General features: G+C 34.5%; 1 long non-coding RNA gene across 1 annotated transcript in view; it reads left to right on the top strand.

The window, feature by feature from the left end:
* LOC113187325 (uncharacterized) overlaps positions 1–8,166 on the top strand; it is a 132,906-nt gene extending 124,740 nt beyond the window's left edge. The window contains exon 5 of the long non-coding RNA XR_013344172.1: positions 7,602–8,166. This is a non-coding gene — a long non-coding RNA (uncharacterized LOC113187325). The remainder of the gene's footprint in view (positions 1–7,601) is intronic.
* Positions 8,167–13,987: the final 5,821 nt, after the last annotated feature.

Below are 13,987 nucleotides of genomic sequence, written 5' to 3'. Positions count from 1 at the left end.
AAAGAGGACCTGGTCTGCAATGGCTGTCAATAACATGCCATAGAGAAATACCTAAAGAAGAAGCAACATCACAAAGTTTGTACTATTTCAGATAATTCAGGATGTGATAAATTTTGCTTATCTTCAGGATATGCACTAAGGAAGTGAGAGCTGATATATGAAAGCAAACTCAGCTCAGTATAGAAAACAAACAAAAAAAAAGTTATAGAATTAAACCTCACCAGCAACCCAATGCTTCTCCTTCACTTGAAATATGGACTTACCTGAAATGATCAGGCAGAGTCTGGACAACCAATTGAGAAGGATACTTAGCAGGATTCTAGCTTTGGATAAAAAGTTGAATTAGATGACTTTTTGTATGTTCTTTGAATTCCTGAAATGTATCTTTCTAAAGTGGTCTAAACTGAGGATGTTTCACTAATGTTGTCTGAAATGGATGAAGAAACCTTTGAAAATTCCTACAAATATCAAATGCCTAATTCTTCTATTAATTTGTTTCTTTTTCCCTCAATTTTGAATTCATACCTGAAAATGAGAATGTTTGTGTACTCACAGAATACGGTTTTCTTGTTGGATGGAGATGCATAACCTCAAATAATTTTTTATATACTAATGATGGAAAAATATTAAGCATTAGAAAACTTTCTTCAAACCAAGTGCCTTGCATCAGAACTGAATTATACCCAAAAGCAAGGTTTTTAATTTTGAAAGAGATTGTGCTTACTCAAATTTTCTCATTCTTTCCTTTTCTTTCTTTTCATGTGCATGCACACATGAAAAATACACACACACACACACACACATTAATACAATAAGAGAAATACATTAGATCAAAGAGGAGTTGAAAAAAACTATTTTGAATCATAACTATCTTTTCTACTGCCCTTTAATTCAGATCAAATATTTTCACAATAAATAAGTTATATCTATAAAATAATAATAAATGGTTCTTAAATGATTGGTAAACTTTGATAAAAAATAGTGTCAGGCTCATAAATAATTCCTTCATAAATTTATAGTCCCTTCTCTCAATAAAGAATTAAGTGGGAAATAAAACCAAAGATGGAGAATAAGTATACTGACTATCACAATCGTTAACTCTGCCACAGACACATTGGGCAGAAAGAATTTCCCCCAAAGAGAAACACTCATTCAAGGCCATATCCAAGAAGCTGACATATCTAGCTACTGCTGCTTCAGTTATCAAATTGCTACATAATAAGGTCCTTGTTAGCCTGTGACCACAAATACTCTGATGCCTGAGATAACAACAGTCTAAGAACATGGAAAATATATGGAAGGGAAAGAACTACTCAGAACCCATGTAGGAGTCATAACTGCTTAATATTCTTAAGGACAGTGTTCCTTAGTGCTCTATAAACCAGGTCTACTGTGACAGAAACTAAAACAATTGCTTAGGGACTGCCAGACCATTTCAAAGTGGCTTCTTCACAGCTTGCACAATCTTCAGGCCTGCTGCACCAAGTGGCAAATAAGACAGTCTTAAGTGGAAGGGAGCTCACTTATTTGAACAGTTCCATGTGTTCGTCCCACAGATTCTATTAGACTGGAAAGTTGCTTTCATTGTATGTCTGTGCTTCCATTAGCTAAGCATACAGAGTACCATGAGATAGGTAGCAACAGTGGGCCAAACGGGCACATTTCTAGATATAATGGCAGCTGCTCTGTCAGTACAGATAAACGTGCTCACAAAATTTACAGGTTTTATTTTTTATTTTTTTGATACAAAATGAACAGTAATTCATCTCATTCAGAAACTACTGCATTAACATTTTTACCCAGCACAGGCAGCATGTTCTATTCCACTCAACTGTAAGTAAATATTGGCCCACGTCAACTGTATTTTCATCTACTAAGCAGCAATATTTACAGAATTACACCTCATGGTTTCAGATAATCAGACTTCAGGCAAAAGATTCATTGGGGATCCTACTAAGTTTCTGTATTTCTTTTTGCCACAAAGAAAAAAGTCCTAGGATATAACTAATGACATGTAGTTATTAATGTGTCTATAATACATGAGTACATATGTGCACATATTTATGAATATTTCTTATTATTTCAGAATTAAAATGTGTTCAGGCATCTCTATAACAAACCGACATGAGTATAATCCACAGAAAGAAAATAATTTCAAATTAATCACAAGGAATTTCTAAAAATCATACATACATCTTAAAGATATATTTAAGATAACGTTTTTAAAAGATTAACTTTATCTTTATCATAGTGTTAAGAATTAGCACTATTGAAGGTGCTAATAAAAATATCTGGAGAGGAGACACAAACACATACAATCACCTCTGTTAAAATATAGGGCAGAGTCAAGACCATGAATTTGTAGGCTTGGGAATTCATAAGCTTTACCAGATAGAAAGAACCAAAACCAAACATCTTCAAGAAGATAGATGGATGAAAACCAAGGCTCCTCGTTATATGTAAATGGAAGCTGTGGCACAAATTCACGTATTAAAAAAAAAACAACAAACACAGAGATTCAAAACTTTAGAACTAACTGAAAAGGAACATGAGGTCATCCTTAGGGCATGGTGGCAACTTCAGTTGGTTCCAGGAGCTGATAAGATCACATGAACAAAAAAGTGACAGTAGAAATGGTGTCTGCAGAAAAATGGGAGTGCATGATTCTCTGAAAAACACAGGTCAAAACCCCCAAATAAAAACGCTATGTCAAAATCAGGAATTGGAACACGGAATTTCAAACCCTGATCAAGTCCATCATCATCATCTCACAGACAGAGGCCCCGAGAGGCTAATGACTTCCCCAGGATAACAGCACTAATTAGTAGCAGAGCTGGGCATTATTTCAGCTGTTATAGGTAATAAGTGAGTAAAGGCTGCACATCAGGCACCTGTGCACTGGGCAGAAGGAGAACAACACATGACAAACACAGTTTCCATGCTCACAAGGTTCCAGCTTAGAGGAGAGACAAGCAATTACAGCAGCGGTGACAAAAGTGAGAGAATCTGTACTATTGAGGAAGTCCAAGGTACTGTGGGGACATACTGCAGGAACACCCAACCCCAACCTGGGGTGTCCTTGGGATCTGCAGGCTATAACATGAGTGAGAGGAGAAGGCATCATGTTTGAATACCACAGAAGGAAGAAAGGAAGCAGGGCTCATAAGAAAAGTGTCAGATCAATTTTCTGACATTATATTCGCATTTATTTCTAATGAAGGCCTTTCTCTTATAGTTCTAAAATTTGTTATGGTTCTATAGGAACCCACCGAGTGCTTTCTATGGATGAAGCACTATGCGAGATGTGAGGACTCCAGAATGGGCTAGTTCCTTCCTTCAAGAAGTGACAGTCTATCAGGTGGATAAGGCATCTATACTAATGTGTGGATGGAATAAGATAGTCCTGTATGTAAGACTCGCAAAACAGTGCCAGAATGAGTAACACAGAGTGAATACAATAGGATGAACAGTATTCATCACACATTATTTTAGAAACAGTAAGTGGAACATGTTTTTATGAATCTCAACGTTAATTTTTTTTCTATAAATTACTGTCTTAAAAAGAGGTACTATAATTGTTTTAAAAAGTCAGTTGCAGGGCTTGGGTTGTGGCTCAGTGGCAGAGCGCCTGCCTAGCATGTGTGAGGCACCAGGTTTGATTCTCAGCTCCATGTAACAATAAATAAAATAAAGGTCCATTGACAACTAAAAATAAAATTTTAAAAAAAGAAGTCAATTGTAGCAGGCAAAAGTAATCATGAAAACTTTGATTAATAGGTATTATTTTGATGCTTAGAATTCAAATAAATTAAACAAAAAAGATTGACAGAGACAATTTTCTCACTCTTAGAAGGTATGACTTATATTTTAAGAGAAAAAATATCTTCATAAGATAGAAATATCTGAGTGATCTTGATGTTTCCTGTTTCAGATATGCATATCTGGTGCTACACATATTCTAAGTTCCTTTTCATATTGTCTGAAATAAACAGCCTTGAAAAAGATCCATCAGGATCTGTACTGACCAGTTTATCAGAACCAAATTCTAGAACTAACTACACTATTGTCATCTCACACTTGTTATAGGTCAGATGCTTGTTATAGGTCAATGTTCTAATTAACTTACCTATCATATCTCATTTAGTTCTCACAACTCTACAAGGTGGGTGCTGCCATCAATTCCTGTGTTATAGATAAGAATTCAAACACAAAGCATATGATAAAACCTGCCCATATTCACACAGCTAATAAGGTTTAGAGTCAGGCCTTTGATCTCCGAGCATGCACTGTTGTCCTCTATTAATAACAACATCCACTTTGATTTGGGGCAAGAGAAGCCTGAATTTTCTAGTGATAATTGCCTTTGGGAGCATTTAAAGTATGGACACTAGTTTAAATACATATAAAATAATTAGAAATATATTCCAGCTTAGTGAATATTCTGCGTGAGGTAAAGAAGGCAGCGAAATGTGGTGCCCTTGCCTGCTCCTTCTCAGATTCAGTGCTGATGACCTATCATTGAAAACAGACTTCCTGAACATCGCTTCCTTCCTGTGCTCTGACACCAAATAAATCATTCTCACCTGCTGGTGAAGACAGTACAATGATGCAGCAAAAGGAAAAATTATAAAAGTCTAAAAAACTAAGGGTCAAAATTTAAAGTGGCTTAATATTGCAATAGTGCTTTAGGCAGACTTCAGGTTGTGTTCTCTTAGATATGACACCAGAAGCATGTGTTTGAGCCCAAACTAGGCAACTTAGTGAGACTGTTTTAAAATACAAATTTTTAAAGAAGGCTGAGGATATAGCTAAGTGGTAGAGCACCTCTGGGCTCAATTCCCAGTACTGAAACAAAACAAAACAAAACAAAACAAAACAAAACAACAAAATAATAACAACAAAACCCACTAAAACACTAAATGTGTTGTACTGGGGAAGAGATGCCTTCAGTTTTCATTTTCTCAGCTGCAGACCCACTGTCAAAACCTCGCAGTCTGGCCAGGTGAGGTAATGAACACCTGTAATCGCAGCAACTTGGTAGGCTGAGGCAGAAAGTTCAAAGCCAGTCTCAGCAACTTAGCAAGGCCCTAAGCAACTTAGTGAGACCCTCCCTCTAAATATAAAATAAATAGGGCTGGGGATGCAGACTCAGTGGTTAAGCTTCTGGTTCAATCCCTGGTATCAAAAGAAAATAATGAACCCAGAAACCCGAAACCAAAAAAACCCTACAATCTTAGCTCACCTGACTCAATATTGAACAAGGATTATGTAATTTAAAAAGTTCCATTTCCAGCAGCAAGTAAGGTCTACATATAGCCTTGGAATCCTAGGTACTGGTACTGTTATACACTTAAGGCATCTACATCTGAAATAAACCATACTATTTTCCTTATTCTAGGCATCAGAGCTTCCCACCCAGCACTCTATCTCAAATATGGGAAACCTTAGGTTCCTTTATTTCTGCACCTAGGATTGAAACCTTGACCAGAACTCAGTGGCAGGGACACTGACATTCTTTTTGTCAGCCCTATCCCAAAGGAGCTGAACATATGGTCCTCAGCTGCTTCATGGGGTTCTCTTCACAATGGGATAGGTCTCCCAGGACCATGACACAGCCTTGCCACGTGCCACTAGCTGCCCATCATCACCACTTAAGTATGCCTGCCAGATTTAGAAGAATGGAAGGACAAACAAGGACTTAGAAAAGTCTCCTAAAGGACTTGAAAGAGGAAAAAATAGCTTCATGGAAAACTGAATGCTGATTTCCAGTATTAAAAGCACAGCACATATTCATTAGTTCTTTGTTGGCTTTCAACAACATTGATGACTCACTAAGTTTGCTCTCCAAGCTGCAGATCATACTGTATGCTGTTCTTCTCTCCAAGACTGGCAAATATTTGAAGTTACCAGAAAGGTGCTGAATTATTCTTGCCAAAGTGGCAGCCTGGAAGCTATACTTCAGGCACACATTCATTTTATTTGTTATGACCCTGGATACACTTAAATGTATTTGAGGGGCTTAACCAGGTCATGAGAGAGACAGAAAAGTCACTCCTTTCAATCAGCATAATCCTCAAAAATAGATTCAAGGTAACAGTAACCTAGGCCTGCTGAAAACTACAGATAATAATTTCATGATCAGTGGGATATGGCAGCACATGTGAAATGCCAAGGGAAGGTCATGCTTAAGTTTATTAATGATAGAGTTTACCTAGTCTTATTTATTCACCATGGCTATATGCAAGTACATAAGCAAAATTAAACTATCAATCATCAACCACTTACCACTTAAGTCAAAGTTAGGACCATAATTCAGATACATAGAGTGAGGTTAAAGAAGTTAAAATACTGAAAAGCACTGTTGAATAATGAAAATTCCTGGCAAAATTTTCAGAGACCAAATATTTTGGGGTGTAACATCCTGGGAAAAAAAAGAATTTTTTTTCCATTTTCTGAGTAAGCTTCAACTATTAGGGTCTGCCAAAAATTAGTGAACAAACGATTATCTTTTCACTCTCCTTATTATATTCTTCCTTCTTATAAGATCCTTAGGGCATGACTTTGGTCTTCTAATCAATCATCTCTCAGTAAAATCATTTGTCTTCATTATTTGCAGTTTAAATATTATGTCACTTCTTTCTCAGGTAAGAGTGAAAATCCTACAAACTCAATATCAATAAACGACTTTAATGTTGGAATTATGAGTTGGGTTTGCCAGTATTTAAAATGTTCTTGACTTGTTCTATATAACTTCAACTGTGTAGCGATTCCTGGGGAGTTTTAATTATTTGGCTCCTGGAAATTCAATGCTCTAAATCATTCAAAAAGTTTAATTTGTGTAAAACAAGACTGACTCAATACTGCTTTTCTAAATATATCACTTTCTTAAATTCATGGGAAAAAAAGTTGGCAGGTTGAATGGACTTTCTGTATTGGGGAATTACCAAGTTTACTGAGTCTGGCCTCAATTCTACCAAAGCTTTCAGCTCCAGGCTTTATAAATATTTTAAAAGGAATGGATTTTGAATGCCTTACTAAAAGTATTTTAGGATTTCTAAAGATATTGTTAGTGATTTTAACACAAATAAGATGATTGATACATGTTAGTAGCAGTTACTAATCCTTTGCTTGTCCTTTCCCCAAAATATCCTCTCTTCACTGATTTTGTATTGATTTAAAGCCTAGATTCTTAACCTAAGATCTTTGAGGACTTCAGGATGCACCCCAAACCTTTAAAATTGTGTGTCAAGTTTAGTATATTGTGTTTATACCTTTCTCTGAGCAGAGTAACTATGGTTCCCATCTGATTTTAACTATTTTTTAACTTCAATGTGCTAAGAACCACTGGCTTGATGGGATATAAGACTGTCTGCAAAGAGAAGAAGGTAGTCAAGAAAAATGTTTTAATTTGCAGAAGATTTCCTTACCTTGGTCTTATCAGGGAATAATATATCTAATCAGGGAGACAAGCATCCTAAAGGATTTGGATAACCTGTATGCTGCTAATTTGGATGTGCTTAGCTTAAATTTTACCTGAGATTGTCTATGAAATGTACATAATGACACACACATATATATATTTTTTTCTAAAATGTCTACAGAAGTTTACTGCGAGTTTTAACTATGGAGACTGTGCCCATCTCTTAAGAATCACTATGTGGTTTTTCCATATCAAGACTTCAGGAAGAAAAAAGAAAGACAAATTTTATTATAAAATATTGATATCACTGGAGGACAATTCATAACACCACAGGAATGATTGGATTCAGCAGTGATGTGCTTCTACGTACACTTCAGAGAAGAGAAGAAATAAATCATACAGGACATAGCCATTGCTTCTACATGCAGAGTAATCTCCCTGTTACTGATACAAATGTCTCTAGGAGAAATGCAAGATGTCAGAAGTATTTTTGACTGACCTACATGCAATTAGTGATCACTCAAAGGTCAGGCAAAAGAAAGAACCTCTGTAATTTAAAAGGAAGCAGTTAGAGGGAAAATATAACAACTTATTTATATAAAGCACCATATATCAAGAATTTTTGTTGTTTTCCTAATTGTCTACTTTAATGTAAACATAATTTTCTTAAGCCCTATTATGCCTAGACAAAAATATGACTATAGGAAATGTCTTTCCCTTTTGTCTATAGGGATATTCAATAAATAAAGCAGTAGGATTCTCAAAAGGCTTTGTGTTGTATATCTTATGAACTGTGATTTTAGGATTCTTACATTTATTTTTCATGTAAATTTTAATACTTTCAAATTATAATTATATAAAATAAAAGCTCCCTCTAGTGGCTAAAGTAGCTTTATTTTAGATTTGAATAGCTTTCCCCACACCCAACCTAATGATTTATATCATAAATTCTCAAATTTTTTGTCTCAAAAATTGTTTCTATTGGCTATATCTATTATATTATGATGATGATGATGATGTTGATGGTGGTGATCATGATGGTGGTGGTAATGATGGTGGTGATGATGATGGTGCTAGAAATTGAAACAGGGCTTCATGAATACTAAATATATACTTCTACCACTGAGCTATACCCTCAGTCTCAGGTAATATCTATTACTCTTAACCATATGAGAGATTTAAAGTGAGATTATTTTAAAAATATATTGACTTATTTAAAATAGTGATAACTCATTCATTACATGTTAACATGTAACATTGTTATAAAAATAACTATGCTTTCAAAATAAAAAACTGCAATATATCTACCTATATATATTTTTAAATATCTTTAATGTCTGTCTTAATACAGTACAGATGGGTTCTCTTAAATGTTTCTTTATCAAATCTGTTGCAATATATTGTTTAGGGTGGCACTTATTAAAAAAATCAGACTACATACAGATTCGTAGTTAGGAAAAGAAAGAGTAAATTAGTAGGATTTCCAGATAATCATGGACATTTTTTTAATACTATAACAAAACTTGGCAAGTAAAGTTTCTTAAAGGTTAGCTGTGATATGAATATTAAACCATATCAATGTGCTTTATTACATTGCATTAAAAAGTATTACATTGAATTTCAATTTGGTTCTTTTTTTTGTTGTTCCAGGGATTGAACTCAGGAGCACCCAACCACTGAACCACATCCCCAGCCCTATTTTATATTTTATTAGAGACAGTGTCTCACTGAGTTGCTTAGCACCTCGCTTTTGCTAAGGTTGGCTTTGAACTCTCAATTCTCCTGCCTTAGCCTCCTGAGCCAATGGGATTACAGGCATGCACCACCCTGCCCAGCTTATTTTTTGAATGAATCTTTTACAAAGCATGAATTTTAATTATGCACTGGTCATTTGGAAGATACTGTACTTAGTACTGAAGACCTTCCAAATGTTGATACATTTCATTATCCAAAAGTTTATTCACAAATATCACCAATTATCTCATCAGAAGAGTTTTTACATATTGGTCAGTTGTCACACTAACAGTGGTATATACAAGTTTTCCAAAACTACGTGAAATCTTGAATTTTGTCATTGGAAACAAATATCATCAATTGTTTCCCTTAATGTGAAGGTTCATTTTGTTCATTTTAAAGATAATGTCTGTAAAATGCACAAGTACGAATATCAATAGTCAGCCAAGTCACTCTTTCTAGTAAACATATTGTACTCTAAAGTGTCTAGTTCAGCTATCAACTCAACAATCCACAAGAGTTTTTTTTCCTCAAGACCGCTTTTGTACCTGGGTGTGCGTCACTTCTGCTTCTATTTCATTACTTAGCATATCAAAAAGACCACACTCAAGGGATAAGATTTAATATAATTAGTAATTTTTACTGCTTCATCAAGGATGTTCCTAAGTAGAGCTGCCTCTTCCTGACCTCCCTTCTCTTTCTCTTAACATGAACACATGCCAATAGTTTGGTGCTACCCATCTTGGGCTTTCTGCATCAATGCAAATGTCAACATAGTAAAAAGATCAAAAAGCATCTTGGTGTTATGAGACTCTTCTGATGGTGACTACAGGATTTCAGGAGTCTGTGGACAACACGTTGAAAGTAATTTTTTTTTAAATTCTTGTTGTAAGTTGTTATCCATCAGTGTGATTATATACTAAAACAAATTATCATTTCATAGGTTAGAATAAAAAAGATAAGTATAGAGTGTTCTACTAGACACAGGTATAGTGGCTATAAAAACAGTTACATTTGAGAGATGTTATTTGAGTATTCAAATTAAATCAAAGTATATTAAATGCTGAGTCATAAATCAAGTAAGCCCTACCCATTTCTGATATAGTTAGAAATTATAATCACCAAGAGAATCTCCACTGCTAAACACTTAAGGAGCACACATTAGGATACAAGAAGGCTTGTTTGGGTTCACTTCCACATCTCCTTATTCCTCCTGAAACTCAGGTCTGACCACTACAGTACAGGTAATACCAGTAACTGGTTGAGGGCCTGGGGAACTGTGAACAATTAGAAAGAGCAGCATGGACATCTTATATTTCTGTTCAGCAAGGACTCCTGAGTCATGATTACAGAAAATGTTGACTGGACTTTCTTTATTGGTGATACCAAAGGTCCAAAGACTTTGTGTGTAATGAAGGGAATTTCCAAACTTTGATTCCTAAATCTTTATTATACTAGGTATAGGATATTATCCAGGGTAAGTTTGAAAGGACATCCTCCTGGTTATTACTGGTTATTATACCAGTGGTTGAATAATATAAAGAAAAAAAATTATTTTTTTCTTAGGAGAAACACAAGAAGTCCCATTTGAAGTATGTATGTCACAACTGCCCTTACTTTTTTTCCCCCCATATAGCAATCTATTGGAAATGACATAGTGGCTGGGTGTGGTGGCACATGCCTATAAGCCCAGCGGCTCAAAAGCTAAGATAGGAGAATTGCAAGTTGAAGGCCAGCCTCAGAAAAAATAGCAAGGCTTTAAGCAATTTAGTGGCACCCTATCTCAAAAAAATAAAAAGAGTCAGGCATGTAATTCAGTAGTGAAGTGCCTCTAGGTACAATCCCTAGTATCTTTCCCCCAAAGAAAAATAAAAAAAGGAAATTACAATTTCTAGGCATTATAATAAAATCCCATTGCTGTTTATTTTTTTAAATAAGAAAGGTCTATTGTTATATTAAAATTTAATGTAAAAATAGGATAAAATTGGATTCTTTGATGTGGGTCTAAAGTAAGTTTTCAGAGAACAGTGAAAAAAATAATTTTGATATTGAAGCCTGTACAAAGTAATACATAACACAAGCAATTTCTACTTTGACTTTTCTCTTAGTAAAGGTAAGGGGTGGAAAAAATTTGCATTTAAATTTAAAAAGCAGATGAATTGGCATTTACTGGTGAAGTGTGATTTGCTTTCTTTTAAAGAATAATAAAATATTGATAGCAACATATCCAAGAAAATTTGGAATACTACCAATTTAATTAATATAAATGTGAGGTGAATAAAAAAATATACTCAAAGATATTTTTACAAATTCATGTTGTTTTTTAATTGAAACGATTTGAGTATTTGGGCTATTTTAGAACATATTATTCAAATGTATAAGATAATAATTACTCAATTTACAATATTAAGAATGATACAGTGAAAAAATTAATGAGTTGAGTCATACAAAGAATTCTTAGAGGTGATTGCTTTAGAAAGCAGATAACTACACATAAATTAGAAAAAAATATACATTCACATTGCTCAAAGAGAGGAAATAGTAATAGAATAGTCTTTATTTCAGAAAACATGTAGAAAAACTGATCATAGCAAATGCTTACTAAAATATTACCTTGAAAATTTGTATACTAATAAGTATAGGGATATATTGAGAGTAAACTAAATTTTTAAAAATTCTCTTTCCATCACAAGTCTCTTAGACTTAATATTCTTTTTTGACTCACCCACATTTCAAGAAATGGTTAAGTTTTACACTAACTACATGACTCCCTGAATATTTAAGTATAAATACAGACAACAATAGCTCTTTTCATTCTTTTGACTTAGAGCCAAAGCTCTGTGAAGTATCTTAGACCCTCTGAACTGCCTCAGCACCGGGTCCTAGGAGGAAGCACAATCCAAATAAGGAAAAATGTGGGAACAAACATTTTGGGAGGTGATTTTCTTCTGACAGCTCCCTGCATGCCAATAAAGCCTTATAATATCCTAGAGATATTGTTATTCTCTTGTAGATAATAACATAGAGATATTGTTATTCTATTGTAGCTGAGACTTGGCTACCACTGACAAATAGGTGTCCGCAGAGTCAAGCAACAGGCAGGTATGAAGTAAGAAAATGACATCTTCCCTTCTGATTAGGCATCATATTACTTGGCAAGTAGGAGGCAAAAATGAACTCATCCCACAAAGTACTGGTTCTTCAATTGCAGTGAACATCACACTCACCCAGGATGTGACCAATAATTCAGAAAACAGTGCAGAAGTAGGGCCAAGGAAGCTGACCTTTTACAAGTAATCTATATTACTGGATACTAGACAAAGTGAAAAAGTGAGCCCTTTGACCACACAAGAGGAAATTCTTTCCTCACTATTAGAAATCCATTTTCATTATGTATATATCTATCTGGAAATGAAATCCCTTTAAAGTTGGTGTTTTATCCAACTTTTTCCATCATTGTGAACAACAACAACAACAACAACAAAAACAAAAACAGACAAAAACAACATAGGGGAGGAAAAGTTTATTTGGTGCTCATGGTTTCAGAGGTGTCAATACATGGCCGACTCCATGGCTCTGGGCACCCAGGTGAGTCAGAACATCATGGGGGATGTGCTTGGTGGACATGGCTATCAGGAAGTAGAGACAGCTGTTCTCACCTGGGTTAAAAATTTTTACCATAAAGGCATCCCACAGTGATCTACCTTCTCCAGCTACACCCTACCTGCCTAAAATTACCACCCAATTAATCCATTCAAGTGATTAGGCCAAGGCTCTCACAGCCCAATCATTTTGCCTCTAAACTTCCTTGCATTTTTTCACACATGAGGTTTTAGGGGAATACCTCCAAACTAAACCATAACAGTTGATGTGCTTAAAATAACTGAAGTAAATAAGATTTTTTAAGTACAAGGAGAGATGCCCAGGATATAGATGTAATCTGTTAATAGGTAAGACCTCTAAGAAAGTGACTTTTCAATCAGACACATAGACATATTCATAAAGTATTATTGAGTGTAGTGAATTACTAGTAACCTTGAGTTGAAAGTATTCAATATCTTTTTGTGTTAAACTTCATTTTTTAATATATGGTATAAGATGCTAAAAATATAGTACTGAATTTGTCTTTGAGCCAATATTGTTGAAAATTTTAAGCAGAAAATTAAGTTTGCATCAAATATTAAATTAAATTTTCCAATTTATATTTCTTAAATATAAAAGTCTATCTAAAGAAAAAGTTCTCTATATTTATTTACTTTGTTGAACATTCTTTCTCATCAAGGTCTTAAGGTAAATACAGTGAACAAAACCAGTGAATTAATAGAGGACTCATAAGTGATTGCTCCCTCTGAATTATGAGAGACAAGGAAACACTGAGTTCATGATGGAATGAACAGGAAAAGTTAAAATCAGAGTCTCCATGGAAGACTCCGATCTAAGTCCAAACTAAAATTCTCATATCTAAAATAACTTTCAAGTTTTAAAGTCCCAGATAAGTGAAAGTTCCTTGAGAATGCTCAGTGTATGTATTATGTAACTATTTAACAACTAAATGAAGAAACTTACCTTTATGATATATCAAGGAGAGGTAGTTGTATAAGAAAAAGTTCTAAAACTCTGGATTTTTTTTTCAGAGAGAAAAAAATAAAATAATCAAGCTTATCTGTAAGTTATATAAGAACTCTAAAAAAAAGAACTTCTACTAAAATGGCATTTTTAAGCTTTCAAATTAAGTTGTATTGTAAAAGAAAATTTTTTAAAAATGTCTTTTGTAGAAGAGACAATTTTATTTTCTTACCATATTGTTTCCTTTCTGTCCTCCTTGACATCCAG

Source organism: Urocitellus parryii, chromosome 8, assembly GCF_045843805.1.
Source record: "Urocitellus parryii isolate mUroPar1 chromosome 8, mUroPar1.hap1, whole genome shotgun sequence".
Taxonomy (NCBI): domain Eukaryota; kingdom Metazoa; phylum Chordata; class Mammalia; order Rodentia; family Sciuridae; genus Urocitellus; species Urocitellus parryii.
This window is presented reverse-complemented; position numbering and strand designations above follow the sequence as displayed.